General features: G+C 47.4%; 1 pseudogene; it reads right to left on the bottom strand.

Moving 5' to 3' along the window:
* Positions 1 to 7464: 7464 nt before the first annotated feature.
* LOC107034447 (small ubiquitin-related modifier 3-like) lies at positions 7465 to 16063 on the bottom strand (annotated as a pseudogene).
* Positions 16064 to 18216: the final 2153 nt, after the last annotated feature.

Below are 18216 nucleotides of genomic sequence, written 5' to 3'. Positions count from 1 at the left end.
CAAGCAGATAATTTCTTCCCTTTGGTGGTGGTTTTAGCATCTGAAAAATTCAAGAAGCCTGCATGAGATACTATCATCTGGGTCCTTCAGAGAAAAGCTACAGCTGAGGACATAGGGGAGGGGTCTGTCCTGTCCCGGGAAGGCCCCAGAGGTCCTGCTGGGTTACAACCTCACCTGCGGCAGTGCTTCGCCCCTTGACCCACGTGAAAACCACCAGGGAGCTTTTCAGTGTCCCGATGCCCGGGCCTCTTGCCAAGACCCTGACAGATTCGATCTGGACTGGGCCCTGGGTGCAGGTGCATTTGAAAGGCTCCTCAGTGCTTCCTCCGGGCAGCCAGGGTTGGGTGCCCCCAACATAGATGCGTGCTTTTTATATTTCAACAAACATTCTGAAGACAAAGCCCAGTGGTGCTCTCAGGCTGCATCGCAGAGCTCGTCCAGAAGCTCCTCAGAGCCCGGCGCCAGGCCTCTGGCGCGCACTGGCAATGACCGGGTCTGACAGCGGCGCAGACTGGCCTCCCTCTGCCTCTCCGGGGGGAAGCCGTTCTCTCTGGGGTCACAGGGCATACCTGTTGGGACCCACACTCTTAGGTGGGAGGGCGGGGTGCCAGGTGGGCTGAACCAGGTACGTCCACAAGCAACGTGGCCTCTCCAGGGCCCGTGAGCCTCTAGCGAGTCCCCATCTCAAATCCGGGAGAGACCCTGTTCCCACAGCCCTTCAGACACAGCCCCGGGGCCTTCGGAGCGCCTCGTGGAGAAGCAGGCCTGGTGCCCTGAGCGCTGCCCTCGGACCTCGGAGCCTCAGGACCATCCCAGGCCCCCTGATCGAGGTCACTGTCTTCCCCATCAGGGCCTCAGGGCCGCTCTACCTGCTTCTGGCTCAGCCTGTCACAACCCGTTCTCAGGTTAGAGGGATCATTAAAAGAAAATCACGGGCCATCATTCCCCTCCAACAAGCCTGCAAACGGCTTCTCGTCAGACTCAGAATTACCTCCCAGCCCCTCAAGCCTTCCAGGGCCTCGCCCGTCCCCACCTCCCCGCCCTCCCCCTGCAGCCCCGTGGCCCCCGCTCGTTCCTTCGTCAGGTACTGGAGACATCGCCCCCAAGACGCTCAGAGGGTGCTTTTCTCTGCATCCCCATGGGGGGACGGGCTTCTCTCACGCCAGGACCCGGTGCTGGCCGCCGAGGTGTCCCTGCTACCTCCCGGGAGTTCCACTGCGTTGAGGGGGCACCACACACTCAAGGATGCCAAGGGACAAACCGGAAGGTGTGTGCCCCAAGTTCTCTGAACAGGTAACTCAGAAGAGCCAGGTCAGCACATCAGAGTCTGAAGCGGCCCTCCCGCCGGGCGGAGCGCGGCCGAGATTTCCGCTTGTGCAAGCAGGTTCTGGGAAAGAAGTAATTCTCTCTTCAGGAGGCGAGCCGCGCACGGGCTCAGCAGTAAATCCAGCGTCTTTCACCAGAAGATGGAAAGGGAAAACCACACGGGAAGTGCTAACCGCACGCCGGCCGCGCCCGTCTCCCCCCGTTAGTGCTTCGGGGCCGTGATCGCTCCGTAACCGCTCTCTGTCTCTGGAACGCTCTCAGCTCTGGAAAACGCCTGGTGCTTGGTCTACACAGCAGGAAGTAAACCAGTGGTGGTCTGGACAGACCCGTTTTGACATAGCACAGGTCTGCCCCCCACTTTTATGTCTCTCAGATATCTTCATGTAAGTTAAACTAGATACAGTTCTAACTCCACATAATGTGGACACATACAGACTAGAGAAGGAAGCCACCCGTGGTCCCACCGCTCAGAAAAGTGAATGACTTTTACATTCCTGTGTGGGAATACTCAACAAAATTTAAACTTCTTTTCATGTTTACGAAAGAAAGCAATGCATCTTCACCATAGACATTTTGGAAAATGCAGAAAACTGGAAAGAAGTAGAGGAGGAAACAGCTCATAGCACAGGTTTGTGGATAAAGAGTATTTCACCCCGACAGACGTGGGCCACAAAAGCGGCAGGCTAGCTGAGAAACCCCCAATAAAAAACCCCAAATGCAAATGTCCTCCTGGGCCTGAAAGGAGAGGCACGCGTGGCCTCTCTGCTTCCGCTGTGTCTTCTCGCTTCCAGAAACGCTGGGGTGACTTCGGGCCAGGAGGATGAGCTGAACGGCTCAGAGTCACAAGAGGTGACGGCCAGCGGCGTGCGTGTGCATGTGTGTGTGTGTGTGCGCCTGTGCTTGCGGAGGGATGGATGGGGAAGGGAGGGGGCATGCTTGCACAAGCATTCAGGGTGGGGGAGGGCAAGGGGAGGAGAAGGGCGTGAGGGGTGGGTGCAGGCTACAGCGGTGGTCCCGTGAGGGGTCCTGGCTGGTGAGAGGTTGCTCTCTTGGGACATCTTTCAGGCACTGAGGTCCTGGATCTGACCTGGGGCCCCTGGGGTGCAGGACCATCTGGGCCATAAGTGCATTCTCGTGAAAATTGTGAAATGAACTCCCAGTTTATCCCTTCCCACCCGCTTTCCCTGCTGGTAACCATACGGACGAGATCTGAGAGACCAACTACTAGATACAAAATAGATAAACAAGGTCCTACTGTGCAGCACAGGGAGCTATATTCAATACCTGTAGTAAGTAACCTAGAATGAAAAAGAATATGAGAAGGAATATATGCATGTGCATGTATGACTGGAACATGACGCTATACATCAGAAATGGATGCAACATCGTAAGCTGACTGCACTTCCATTAAAAAAACTGAAATGATCCCCAAGCACGTACGTTATTTTGTCGCTAAGTTCTTGGCCTCACTTCGTTCTAAAGGAATCTAACGAAGCACCTAACACGTTTCTCTGTGATGCTAACGCTGTGTCTCACACGCACCTAGTGGGCATTAGAAGCATCAATATCAAATATCAAGTATTTCCAGCCTTGCCTTTTAGCCTTAACGGCCCTGCACTGTAAAATCAGTAGCGTGCTTCTCGAATCTTAGAAGGAATCTTTGCAGGAAAGAAACAAAGGTTTGGATGGGTGAGAAAACAGTAGTTTGTATTTTCTGGAATTAAATATTTTTCACAGAAGGAGATGTTCGTTGGCAGTTTTTGCGAGCTGACCCTGTTGGCTGCTCTTGGGGCATTCTTTCTGCACGGCCAGCCCCCCTGCTTTGTCCCTGTGTGTTCATTTAGTAGCAAGAAGTGTCCTCTCCAGCCGAGTACCGGGCGTTTCAGGTCCAGGTGCTGGTCATCTAACAGTCAAAAGGACGCTTGGCTCCTCCTCCCACGCAGCCCTTAAAAATCAGTGTGTATTTCAAAGACTAGAACGCTCCATCATTCCTAGAAATTCTTCATTTTTAGTCTGCAAGCTTAAAAAAAAATAGCCGTTCAAAATGAAGAAAGAAACACATAGACTAATTTCATCACCCACAAGAGGGGAAAAAAGTCTGTTCTCTCATAATAATGTTTAAATTTATGTAGAAATAATAAGCTTTGTCCTTTGTCTACAGAGAACAATAACACAGCCTGTGGTGAGCAGAATTTCTCTCTTGCTAAACCGTCCTAACTGTTTATGACGGCGAAAAGACGGGTATCATTAACCTTGGGTGCTGACAACTCAGAACTCAGGGGCATGAGGCAGAGAAATGGTAGACGTGCCCCACCCGAGTCTGAGGGTGGATGAATCCTATAAGCCGTCCTCACGAGTTCCTCCTGTCACCGGGAAGGGGTTCCCCTTGCATTTTCACAGAGAGGGTTTGGTTTTATGTCCCTTCTCTCTGAAGTTGAAGTCAAAATTGTTTTTTAGGAAAAAAAAAAAGATCTATATACCAATTAAAGTATTTTCCAAGGTCCTGGAAACCAGTTTGTAAATCTATAATTTACTGAACCGTTTTACCTCCCTTGTAAGTGATTCCTGTATAAATTAGAGATGGAATCCTGATTAATTTATTTTTGCTGCTGTTCTCGGAGTTTAAAAGCTTTCATTCCTCAAGATCACCCTCTTCATAAATACTGCCAATAAATTTCAGCACAGACGACAGCTCGAACTCGTTCCTCCTTTACAGGGGGATACAATCGGGCATTCTAAAGCAAATAAAGATTCGGTGACCCCAAAAGTGTATCAGATTGAAATCTACCAGTAAAAAATGCAGTGCTACCAGAGAAAATGCTCTGCGGCTGTTCTCTGCTTTGGACGCACAGAGCACCACCACGAAGGTGGGGCGAGATCCGGCCTCAGGGCGGCATGCATTAATTCACTTAACATTGTTTACATATGTTGATCTTCTCATGAGCACACTGCTGAACTACATTAGATCTACTCAATTCCATTGAGAGTACTGATTTGGGGGGTGGGGGTGGGAATCAACACAGTGAGACGATCTCTTCCCCTCTTAGAATGCCCGTTAAAGAAACCCGAACTGCGCTGACGTAAAGGAGGGTGCTTCCTAGCGTACACCACGTATCGCCATGATTCAGGAACCTCCACTCTCGTCGCAATCGAATTACCTGACCTCATCAGGCTTGAATGCCGGTCCAGTCCCGTTCTGTGCAGCGATCACGCCTCTACCAGCTTAAACCCCCCTGTTTAGTAACCAGACGTGGCTGGAAAAAAAAAGGGACTAATCAAAACAGAACTCTCTTGATGATATGTTACCAAAGTGGTAATATTATAATCCAATAATTAAAACGTGGGTGAAAATTTTCGTAAAGATAATTTTCAGTTGCTATGGGACTGGCACTTCAGACTGTTTGAGCTAGCTGAAATATTTTAGTAAAACTCGGTAGATAAATCCAACACCCTGAATTCCCTTAATAGCTGTTACGATTCTGACATTATCTTATTTTAAAGAAATTGCTGAAGATTGGCGGAGACGAGCATGGATGGCTATCATAGAACCTGACAACATCTATGCGGGTGGAGGGGGGAGTCACTATATTTAGAAACGAATGCTGCCCCCCCAACCCCATTCTCAGGTGAAATGTGTGCGTCCCGGGAGCCGGAACATCTGTTTTTCGCTTTTGTTCCTCTTCGCTGAGTTTCAATTGGATTTCCTCGAGCAGGTCCCAGGCCTGTCACCGCGGCCAGGCTCTGTTAACCATCGCCTCTGGTCCCACATTAAGGAGGCGGTTCAGGGCTAAGCTAATAACTCGCCTGCCTCTCTGACTGATCACAGGGATGCTCTCCACGGCGGCTCCATCAGCTCCTCTGGGAGGGTGCTCCTCTTTGTCTGCACCTCTGGGGGGAACTGGTCTTGTCCCCCCTGTTCCTGGAGTCACATGTGAGGAGGCAGAGCTCACTGCTGCTTCCGTGGCCAGCCAAGGGAGGCTGCGCCTGTGTCCCTACCATAAGAGTCGAAGGAACTGCGGGTCATCTGTCAGTGTGTCCTCTCTGCAGGAACCCCAGGTGTCACCGTATGTGACCACCCCCTTCTCTCTTCCCCGACCCTGAAACAAAGAAAAGGACCTGCCCCCGAATATGATCTAAAGGGGGCTACGCGACTTTTAGAGGGAACAGGACTTGAATGTTCTGAATCGTGGTTATGATTTGGCATAAAACCACAAGTGGAAAAGGCCTGCTCCTCCCAGGGCAGTGCACGTGCAGCCCGCGTCCCTGGAAGTGGGCTGGGGACGGTGTTGGAAGGAGGCAGACAACGGTCAAGATGCTTATAAGGTCTTTTATACAATTCGATGGCCTCACTCTACACGCGTTCCAGGCTGACCACAAAAAAAGGGGATGTCCACATTCAAGGGTAAATGAATGGCACTTAGGAAGTTTGCTAACTGGCTAGGGGGAAGCGTTGAATTTCTTCCCATCCCTACTTTCCAGGTGGCTTCTCAGACAGCAAAGACGCCTGGGCTCCATCCGGCCCGGCAGCCTGGGCGTGACACCACCCTGGCGTGACTCCGCAGCTCGGCGCTGGGAGAGGTGAGGCCCTCGGTCCAGCCCGGACTGCCTTTGACCCTGGCAAGGATGCTCTCGGGGGCGGGCGTCTCACCGGGGGTTCTCCCTGTTGCCAGCCTGGCCCTGGTCCCCTTGTGGCTCTGTGGCTAGGTTTCACCTTGCAGGTCCTGGATGAGTTCCCACCCTAGAGCAATCAGGTGTGTTACGGAGCAGTGGAGATGGCGTTAGAACGCAGGGTGCTCTGACCACGTGGCGGTTCTCTCCTGGGGAGGGGGGGCTGGCAGGGGGAGAGGGCGTTAGCCAGATTCTGACCACTGAAGTCATGAGTGACCCATGCCTGGGTCTTGCTGAATGTAACAACAGACCTTTGCTCTGCTTTTACTGCCCACTTTGTATACACATTTTATAAGTACTTCTGAAAAAGAACTCACTTTAGGAATTAAAGTGTGAAAATCTTCTCCTTAGCTGGGGTTTTAAAGCCCAGAATTACATTGTTAAAGTGGTTTAAGCTTTAAAGAGAAAATAAGTCAGCAACACAAAGAATCATTGGAAGCAGCACTATGTACAGTAGCCACGAAATGGAAACAACCCAAGTGCCCATCGACAGATGACTGGGTAAAGAAGCTGTGGAATATTTATACAATGGAATACTACTCAGCCATAAAAAGAATAAAATAATGCCATTTTCCAGCAACATGGATGGACCTAGAGATCGTCATTCTATGTGAAGCAAACCAGAAAGAGAAAGAAGAATACCATATGGTATCACTCATATGTGGAATCTGAAAAAAGAAAAGGAGAGGACACTAATGAACTCATTTACTAGACAGAAACAGACTTGCAGACATAGTAAACAATCTTACGGTTACCTGGGGTGGGGGAGGGTAAGGGAGTGGGTGGGAAGGGATAAATTGGGAGTTCAAGATTTGCAAATATAATCTACTATGTATAAAAATAGATTAAAAAACAAATTTCTTCTGTATAGCACAGGGAACTATATTCACTGTCTTATAATAACTTTTTTATATCTTGTAATAAGCTTTAATGAAAAAGAATATGAAAACGAACATATGTACATGCATGACCGGGACACTGTGCTGTGCACCAGAAACTGACACATTGTAACTGACTAGACTTCAGTGAAAAAAATTGCCTTTGGTTTTACAAAGATAAGTGAAAATCATTAAAATTCTTCAATAGAACGAATTATGCAAGGATTTTTATGTTCTTTTTTCATTAAACGGTGAGCACAAAATAACTTACTGGAATGTACGGACAGGCCCTGGGTGAGCATGCCACTGATGGGGGAAGGGGTATTTTCACAGAACCAGCATTTCCCCATCCCATCTCCATCTGATGTCAATCAAAACATACCATTGGCCATTCAGTTTAGAAAAATGCAACATGCTTGTTCACGTACACCAGTTACTTTATGTCAATAAAGGAATGGGGAAAGGGAAAATGAAAGCAGAGGAAACTACTGTAGCAGCCAGGATGTGGTGGAGCCAAACGAGGTTTTCTAACTGAGAACGTCTTCCTGGTCTGGAGGAGCAGGATTCTGGAGTCAAGGGGCAGGTTCCCCTTTCAGCAGACACCTCCTGTCTGCCGCTGGAACACATCCATCGTGTCTTCAGCCTCCATTTCCAGCTGTGCCGCTGTGTCTGTTTCACTGATTGGCTGCCCGTCAAATCGGAATCCGCTCTGCCTCACTGATAGACCCTGTCTGTCGTCCACAACAGGCTTTCCTCAGTTTACTCAGTGGTGTGTTCCTCTTGATCCGAAACTGCACTGCAGAACCATCCTGCCCCACCGCCTTCAAACCAAACGATCGTTGCTCTCGGTCTGGACCCCTTCCTGGGGCTTTTGGGGGACGCTTCACAAAAGAGGTAGCAGGTCCACGCAAGCAGCATCAGGACCGGCGGAAGCAGCCCTTCCTCCATTAAAAAAATGGTTTTGTTTGAATGATTTCCAGAACGACACACATCATTTCATGAACAATAAATGAGGGGAACTGGTAGCACTTTCTGCTTTGAGAGTCATTTTCTTCTTGTTTCAGGAGTTTGTTTTCCTTTGACACAGTTCTCCGCAGGCACCAGTTCAACGTGCACCCTACTCTTTCCCTCCTTGGCACTGCATCTTAAGCGGAGCGTTTGCTATGGTCTTAAATAAGACTCAGAGGCAAGACTTTTAGCGGCTCTGTAATGTGCCGCCCGGCGGGTGGCCCAGGTCACCCCACAGTGCGTACTCTGAAGTTGTTGCCAGTGTTTCGCTGGCAAAGATGTTCATATGTGGAAACACTTTAATAAGTAGGATTTTCTCCATGTTACTGTCCCAGAATCACTGAGTTAAGGAGCGTACGAAGTTGGAGAAGTCTGAGACTCTTTAATTTTTCAGTAACAGAAAGAAAGCTCTCTTTCGATGTTTTAGTTTAGCAGAGGAGCTAAAACCTCTCCTATGGTGAAGCGGCCGATCTGACCCACATCTTATTAATACATGCAGTGGTTCCTGGCTTATTTCAGAACCACTAAGGTGGCAACCACAAAGGAAACTTAAGAGCGAAAAAAAGCACCATCTCATACTTTGCGTTCAACACAAAGTCCCCAGGAGAAAAAAAGCCTGATTCATCTCCCCAGACCGATAAATTTGGCCTGTGAAGACATCGTCAGGAAGGCACGTGGCGTCGGGAGGGTGCAAAGTCAGAGCGGGTGTATTGATAGGTCTGTAATGATATGGAATTTATTCTGGGGGTGAGGTAAAGGTTAATGGCTCGTAAATAGCAGATTCATTATATTTTTAATACTCGGGTTGTATTAACACCATATAACATCTTTATGGTACCATTAGTAGCATTTAAATCCTCGACTCGACTTGACAAACAAACATTTCCAAATCTTGGCCGTGAAATGATTAGCCAGATAAAATGTTTTAATAAATATCATTGAATTAGAACATGGTTGGGTCATAAACTGTCTTATAAATGTTTTATGTCATCTGTTACACTGCATTTTTAAGTGTTAACAAATTAATTTGTTTTAAAGGCCACATCAAGGTGAAAACACCTTGTTTTCACTGAGGCATTAGGCGGGGACAATACATCATGAAGCCATTTCTCATTCAGTCATATCCGTGGCAGAAGAGATGTTAAGATGTAAAATGTGGCACGGTTTGTTAAATATTCACTTATAATTTGCATTCGTTATTAAATTATGTGTTGGGCCAATCTGTAATCTTACAAATACATACAGTGTCATAAAGCTCTCCGAGTGCACAGTAAATATTTTATAATTCAGTGTTACTGTACGCTTTGACGAGAACGCACAGATGCTCATCAGTAACGCTACTTAATTATCCGGGGGGATCTGATCTGCATTGCTGTTGACCTGGGTGACTCATTCCAGCCTTCAGGTCACTAAGACGAATCCATCTGGGGACACCATCGCTTCATGCCCAACGGGGACCCAGCTACTTACCCAGGGAAACAGCCACTGACTGCATAAAACCACGTCCACACAGAGTGGTGACTCTGGGCTTACTTCTGGGGGGTCTCAACGACTTCACTTTCGGTTTGGAAGCTTGAGAGTTGAAATCCTCTAAGAGTCAGACTTCGAACAGACTTCCCCAGAGTACAGCCAACCCCAGGCTAAGCACTTCCCACGCTCCGATAGCCACGTGCTTGATGAGGCCTTATCGCCCTGATACTCAATTTGCATTTGGTAACTGAAAAAGGGCCTTGTCCCGAGCAAGCTGGAAGTGGCGGAGGGGTGATCTGTATTACAGTAGCCTGGTAGCCGCCCAATGAACCATGTAAAAACAGTTCATTAAAATGTTTATGTGCTTGGCTGGTTAATGCAAAGAAAGCTTCACTGCAGCCTGACAAACCTTGGTGACTCCGGGATGGAGCACGATCAATGCCGCACCGGACCTCAGGCACGCGCTTCGCCTCTCCGCCGGGAAAGGAAGACCAAGAAACCTCCCTTTCCTCCTCGTTTCTGTGACTACGTGTTGCAGGTTTTTGCAGCTCATCTGGACCCTTTTCCTTTTAGCTCCTTTTAAGGCAGATGAAATATTCCAACTTCATTTGTAGGCAATCTGTAGTCATTTTTGGCATCGGACCATGACGTGTTGTTTGTAACAACAGTGACCACGTGACGTTTCTGCACATCGGCATGCCGACACCTCTGTCTTTTGTTTGGAATTTAAACTTTCATGGAATGTCAACTATACTAACCATCAAAAAATAATTAGTGTTGGTGGAGGCAGGGTGTAGCTCAGCGGTAGAGCGTGCACTTAGCATCCTGGGTTCAATCCCCAGTACCTCCGCTGAAACACAAAATAAATGAATCTAATTACCTCCCCTCCCCCAAACAGACAAAAAATAATTGGCATTAAATTGGAAAACAGATACGTTAACTTGTTGACTAGCTAGTTCCTCCTTTTTGCTGCAATAGTTTGGGAGGCGCAAGGACATACTTTAAAATTTTATTCTTATTTATTTATTTTTGGGGGAGGTAGTTAGGTGTATTCATTTATTTTTAGAAGCGGTACCAGGGACTGAACCCTGGCGTGCGCTGCGCCCTCCCCCGGGGAAGGACATACTTGAAGCCCAGGAGGGTAGAATGAGAAGACTGCAACTGTCCTTTCCTCTACACTGACATTGAAGAAGAAATACTCAGAAGCCACTGGGTCTGTAACAAGCAACGATGTTTTTAAAAGCCTCCTGGTGGGGGCGCTGTAGCTCTGTGGTAATGCTCATGCTGAGCATGTACCAGGTCCTGGGTTCTCTCTCTAGTACCTCCATTAAAAAAATAAAATAACATAAAAAAGAACTTCCCTAAAACTAACAAAACACCTGTTTTTAATGGGAAAGTGATCTACGCGGACATTTGCCGTTACAAGATACACACAGCTAGACTTTTAGAGGGAAAACAGTGTTTCCAGTTCACCTACACGAAGCCTGCCAGTCAAAACGGTTTATTCACTAGTCTGGTCTCCAAAACAAGCACGAGAAGGAAATGTGCTTCCAGGAGCAAAGCCAAAGGCACGGAAACCACACACCAGCGTCGCACTAAGAACCACGTGGCCGCACGCTCTCTCCTCTTCCCCTGCTGCGCAGCGCCGTGGAACACGGCAAGCCAACACGCGGCGGAAGAGAATGCACGGTCCGCTGTTAACGCTCAGAAGGCGTCAATTAAGATAGATGCTCCTTGCGCACAGCAGACGGCCTCAGAACACACTTCACGTTCTGTGCGTCGGTCAAGCCGCGGCATCTGAAGAGTGTGCTGTGAACACCCAGATCTGCTCCCACCCTCCCGCCTGCTGTGAAGGCGCGGACTGGACGGCTGCTCCCACCTGGCACTGGGAGCGACGTTTTTCTGATTCCCAGGACTGCTCCATCCTTTGATTAGGGAGTTCTTTGGGGATTTGGTGCTATAGCAAATAAAGATGAATTTGACTCCAACACACTGCATAGATGCAAAATTATTAGTGACCCCTTGAAGCCAACACGGAGCAAAATTACACATGGCAGTCACTCAGCAAACATTTGTTGAATGAACGAATGAAGATTGAAGGAGTGGTCTTTTAAAATCTTTGAGATCCAGTGGCTGCGTCCTCTTATCTGAGAGTTTGAGGCCGGAGGGAGGGAAGGGGAGGGGAGAGTCCACGAAGTTAAATACAAGAAGCCAAATCTGTACCTGCTTTGGAGCCCTGGCCTGGTCTTCAGACGGACACGGGACGTCACTTGACACATCTCTCGGCACACTGCTGGGCGTCAGACAGTTCTCCTCCCTGCGGATTTTTAAAGTAGAGTTTGGGTTGTTGAGTTGGGTCTGAAGCCACACCAGTTCAACAGCACTTCACTGAGAATCTCCTCTCAGCATCTGCGATCGCACATTCCACCAGCCTGCATATGAGATTCGGGAAGAACGTGGGCAGGGGCGCGGCCCCCGCGTCAGCCTCCGGTTATGGATGGGACACTGACACCAGCGCTGCTGACGGACGTCAGTGGCCATACTTGGACTTGGATGGCTGTTTTGGCTTTAGATGAGACTCAAAGCAAGTTAAGAATCAATTTTCAAAATGAAAAAGGCTACGTACGAAAAGGAGTCTATGTCTGCACATGGATGACTGAACCATGACACTGTGCCCAGAAACAGACGGATTGTAAACTGACTATACTTCAATTAGAAAAAAAATAATCAATTGTCACCAAGGATGTTTGACTAGAACCTGCGTGTGCACGTGTGCATGTGCAGCTATGGCCACGTGACGACAGGGGCGCGGGGACAGCATGAGACTCGGAACCCGCTCTACCTAAGATCGCGGCTTTCGCTGCCCAGGCCGGAAAAAAGGGATCTCGGATAAGTTTAATTAAGCTTCCTCGTCTCTGGCAGCTTCAGAAAAGCCCGAGTGGGGTGGGGATGGGAAGGCCTGAGAAGCCTGGGGTCTCAGGTTTCCCTGCGAGCGTAAATGACCCCCAGTCCTGCAGCTTCTCAACTTGATGTGTGTAATTGATCGCCAAACATGATCTCCAGGCTGCTAAACGGTGAGGCCCCAAGGAAAGGGATATACTGTTGATTAAAGTGATTTTTGTACGAAAGGGTCAGAGACATTAACAAGTTGAAAGAAAGCGTGAGCTCTGTTCTTATTCTTCTAACCTTTGTTCGGGTTTTTTCCCATAATTGACACCACATGTTTACCACGCCTGTTTCGGTCAGACTGGAGGCTGTACCGTGCGTGTCAGAAGCGCTCCGGGACGCGGGTGCTCCGAGAGCGCGGGGAGGCGGCCGCACGCGTTACTGCAGCGCGGGGAGGGAGAAAGATTTAAACAAACCCGTACAGCGCGCCGTGTGTTAAACTGTGTGGCTCACGACGGCAGACTAAAGGAACAGCACCTCTGTGAGGGATTCAAGCGGACACGTAAATGATAATTACCGGGTAATTTTGTTTTGGTTGTAATTTGTGGTGTTATTTTTACAACTGACATGAGACATAACGTATTTTCAGGGCTCTGCAAGAGCTAAGCAGCAAATGAAAGCTGTCAGGGAGTATTTGGAGGCGCAGTTACTGAAGAAGGCTGTGAGGTCGCCGAAACGCCGCCCAGGCTGCGTTTTTAGCCCACACATCCGCAGAATACTTTCCTGAACACGTAACAGCTGAGGACACGTGCCGTCCAGCAAGCCGTCTGCCAAGGCGCTAACGAGCCTCTGATGTTCATGAATGCAAAACCCACAAGGTGCCTTTCAGAATCTTGCAACATGTCCTGTGTTGCTGTGTAAACATCACCGGGCACTGGATGCTGGGGTGCTGGTCACCTCACCTCCTGATCCCTGGACCCGCCCCTCTCCTTTCCTCGCTTGGCATCTCTCCCCATCTCTCCAAGGACACTGCAGGGTCTTTAGCTCTTGGTCCTCAACTGGCAGCCCTCAGATCTGCTGAATTTACTGACCTCTGCCTGAGCCATGAACTGAGACCGACGAGCAGACCACCCAAACTCCCTGCACTACCAGATGGCAGCCACACCTCGCCCTTCCAGCGCGGCGTAATTTCGTGGAATTGACCTCTCTGCTCACATGGCTCTGATTATTTGCTGACTTGTAATTTTAGTTATTTGCGTGCAAGTCTGCTCTTCCTCGCCCAACTGTAAGCCCCGGACCATGGGAGCGACGCTCGGTGCTTTCTGTGTGTTGTTCCCCGAGCTTAGCCTGGTCCTCTGCACAGTGTGGAAACTCAGTGGAGACACGGGGTGTCCTAAATATAATTGTGGACGCCCAGATTGGCCACGTCCCTGGCTGAATCTGCAGCTATTCAAAGTATGTTTCCAGAATCTTATTTCTAGAGATAGGAAATCAAGGAGGGGGCAGATGTTTTAAAATTTCCACAGTATCTTGTTTCCAGAGATTTGAAATCAAGATGTTCTATCTTCTTCCACGGAGCAGGAAACAGCTCTCGCGCCCTGCGGTGGCAGCACAAGGCTGGAGGAGTTATAATGATCCCTGGACTCGGAGCTACTGATAACACATTTTATTAACTGGCTGGAGAGCAGAGTAAAACTTGTGGGGGAGAGCAGCATGTCCTGAGCAAGTCTAACTTCCCGGCACAGAAACTATACTTTTATTTGAGGAATGGCTTTACTGGGGGAAGTTCAACCAATCATTTAATTTCTTTTTTCCCTTAAATTATAACAAAAGGATAGCTCACAACCTCAAGCGCTCAAATACACTTAACGCTGTAACAGCAGACCTACCTGCGCTGCGCTCCGTTTGCTTAATGGCGACTCGGGGGAAGCACACAAGAAGGTAATTGACCTTGTTTCTTTATGAACGTTTCTAACTTTTCCAGTTTTTCTTGACTGTATTTTTTTCCACCCATAGAGATTTAAAACAATAAAATCAGCCATCGAAAACAGGAAAAAAAAACCCCAGCGCTTTCCCACTATTATCTTCCAGAAAAAGAATCCTTTCATTCCTAATTCCATTTTTCCTCCATTTCTCTTCAGCCCTTGATATTAAATTTTAACTGAGATGAGGTATTTTTCAAATCACAAGCTCAAGAGTGCAGATCAGGTATTTCTAATATGTTATAAGAGTGAAAATTCAACAAGACTGAAGTTGGAAACACGTTTGTGTCTTTTTTTCCGTGCCTAACTCATGTCTATTCTCTATGAAATTGATGTCAAAAAAGTATTATATATTTTCAGCGGGAAATGGAAGGCTGCCCTCCACTATCCTTGTCAGGACGTCCTGTCCCTTTAATCATACTTTTCATTTCAGTACATTGAAATTTCCGTTACCAAGGACAACATCATAAATAAAAGTGTTTGTGAAATTTTACCTGCAGCTCCCCCAACTTTGTGCATTAAGCATGAGACCAGCAGAGAGGTGGTCAAATGTGAAAATTTATAATCATTTATTACGTACGGCTGAAGCTAGGAGGGAATAAAAGCGTGAAGGCATACATCTATAAACGGAAGCCGAAAAGCTTAAATGAAAAGTAAAGTGAATTTCTGTGTCTTGTCATAAAGTAATGAGAAGCTAGAGCTTTTATTCATAGCGACCCAAGGTGCATTTACTCTCAATCTAGCTTCAGCAGTAAACGCTTCCCTGATGTATTGCCTGGGACTTACAAAGAAATATTTGTGCTCTACATAATAGTATAGTTAGGAGAATTACTGCATGGTTGAGAAGGTTCTATAAAGCTTTATAGCTGGTGGTGTTACTGCGATTTAATCACAATGTAGCTAATGTAGTGCTTTAATATCACGGGGTACTTTTTTATTTACCATTTATTAGTAACTGACAGAGTCAATCATCTCCCCATCATAAACAAATCATGGAAGGCTTCCACGGGAACCTGAGAATCCCGGAGCAGAGGCACGGCGGCAGCTTTACACTGCCATGTTTCCTGTAATGAGCTAACCTCCAGATTATTATTCAGATCTGTGAAATGCAAGTCTGTACCCTCGTTCTCAGCCCAGCGGCCAAAGGAAACTCGGGAGCATCTTGCGTCCTGAATACAGTTAGCACTGTGCGTCCTCTGTGCATGGAAATAAGCCATTGATCCAATTCGAGCAATGATAAGAAGTGATTTCTGAAGAGTCTTAAGGTATTTAGCGAGAGACTTTTTCTGGCTGCTCTGTAAATATTTTCACAAACATTACCATAATATTAAGCTTATTTTTTAAATTGAAGTATAGCTGGTTTACACGATTGTGTTGGTTTCAGGTGTACAGCATAGTGATTCAGTATTTTTGTAGATTACACTCCATTGTAGGTTATCACAAGATATAATGGGTATAATTCCCTGTGCTGTAGAGTAGATCCTTGTTGCTCATCTATTTTACATACGCCCCTGGCAAGCTGAAACAGATGCTTTCTCATTAGAATTTTCTATAAAAAGGTTTTTTTTTTTGAAGGGGTTGGTGTAGCTCAGTGGCAGAGCACACACTGAGCGTGCACGAGGTCCTGGGTTCAATCTCCAGCACCTCCGTTTAAAAATAAATAAATAAACAAAACCATTAAAACCCTAATTACTTCCCCTCCCTCCCAAAAGAACCTAAAAAGGGTTTTTCTTTTTTTTTACATTTGAAAACTAAAAGCAATTGCTCTTACACTTTCCGTTTATTACATACACTCCTCTTTCGATAGGCAGATAGGCAGGTGGGACGACGGATGCCGACGGTCATCGTTAGTGCTAAGTAAATCAAGTCGCGTTAACTGGCTGATGCAAGGAGTGTCAATCCAGACTAGTACACGGACGGTACCCAAGGTCCAGCCGAAGGGCCCACTCCTGTATTCTGTCGCAGTGATTCTCACTTACAATTCTGAAATTCTGCTCATGTTACAGTTACGTCTGTCATCGTTGAGTAGCCGTTACGTTTTTCAGAGCAAGAGCCGCTGTCTTCACCTTTGAGCCCCTTCAGGCTTTTGGGGCAAGGCCTGCATCAGGAGCCAACCAACCAGCCACTGAAGCTCATTCCGCTGCTTAAGGAAACCGTTGGATGCGGGGATGCGACAACATCAGGATTTTTAAATACTGGCAACTTCAAACATAAGCACTAAGGCTATTCTAGGCATTATAAAACAGTGGTATATTGATCTCATTTTTTGATGAAATTAATTTCAAAATATCACCTGTCTACTATTTAAATGCAGTCTAACTGTATTTTGTTTTTCTCCCTTGTGGTTAATTTTAATTCTTCATTCTGTGCATTCATGGCATACTCTGTAGCGACAAGCAACACTACTTCCCACGGTTTTTAGAAATGGGTACAAAAGGGACTCAAGAAAGTAGATGACGAGACAAATTCCAGGAGCCTAGGTGTCTGAGAATCGTGACAAACCCGAGGGGCCAGCCCTCCATCGAAACAGCACACTGTGAAGAGCACTGCCAGGTGGGGCCCCGTGGGGCTGGACGCAGATGGGATCAGAGGGGGACAGCGAGGCGGGTGAGGAACGCGTCCCACCTGCCCGGGCTCGCTGCGTCTGAGGCACACCCTCTCCGCTCCGGAACGTGCAACATTCTATCCCAGGATGAGCGAGCACAGAACTGAGCAAAATAGGACTGATAAAATGTGCCCAGAGCCTGCCTGCTCAAGGTAATTTTTAACCATTTTCTAAATACATTTAGCGTCCTGTTACTCCAAGATGTAGAAATAAACTTAAATATTTGTGTTAGTGATAAAAGAAAATCACAAGTTAGTGCAAAAAAACAACCTCGGGAAGTTCTGTGTCTTGCACCAGCTCTCAGGCATACCCTTCAGCTCATGTGAATATCTGTGGTCACCCCTGTGCAAATAAAAAATTAACTTTTCAGTGTGTGTTTCATGTGAAGTGTCTATTTGTACCTCTTAAAATTAGAGACTAAGTTAATTTAGTTCAGTTTAACACAAGTTTTGAAAGTACTCTGCCAGTTGTTTTTACCAAGAGGATGTGTGTGTCTGCGTGCATGTTGTGTGTACAGGCATGTGGGCCAATGTTTTAGAGGATGTTGTGAAGTAAAAGATAAATAAGACTGAGGAAGGGTAGAGCTCAGTGGTAGAGCGCGTGCTTAGCATGCACGAGGTCCTGGGTTCAACCCCTGGCATCTCCACTTAAAAAACAAAAACAAAAACCCAACCTAATTACACCCCCCGCCCCGAAAAAACAGTGAGGATTCATGTAAAAGGTAGTTGTACCTACATTTCTTTGCATTTCTCTAAATAATACAGATTCTATTTGAGTGATTATGAGTGTAATGACTCTACATAATCAACACACAGTGTTAGGATTGCTGATGTTTAATGACAAGATTTGAAGCACAGCAGTTACACCATTTAATGTGGTTATTTAGTTGCCTAGAGAAACGTGCAACCAAGTAAAAACAGGCCATCAAAACTTTACCTCAGGTAAATCGTATTCATTCACTCTGTTACTCACTGAACATCTGCTTCGTGCCAGGCACTGTGGGTGCAGCCAGCAACCGCTGTGGGCCTTAATCCTGGGAGAGGCAGACGCGACGCTGGACAGCTAACCACAAGTAAGGTCTTAAATACGGGGCGGGGCGTGCTTCAGCGGAGATGCACAGGAGGCTCGGGGGTGCACGATAGGGCCCCAGGTGGAAAGTTGGTGGATGGGGCATTTTGGAGATGGGGTCACAACGGAGACACCATCAACTCATCACTGACCAGATCCAACCTCTCCTAAAGGAGTGAACATCTTCCTAAAGTAGAAGGAAGCAGCCGCTAGTGCAGATGGGTCCTCGGGACCCACTGTCCTCCCCAGTTGATGGGGGATCTCATTGCCAGTGGGGGTGGGGGGGGAACTAGTGGAAATTCACTCAGTAGGAAAAACACAAAGC

This window comes from Vicugna pacos, chromosome 23, assembly GCF_048564905.1.
Source record: "Vicugna pacos chromosome 23, VicPac4, whole genome shotgun sequence".
NCBI lineage: Eukaryota > Metazoa > Chordata > Mammalia > Artiodactyla > Camelidae > Vicugna > Vicugna pacos.
This window is presented reverse-complemented; position numbering and strand designations above follow the sequence as displayed.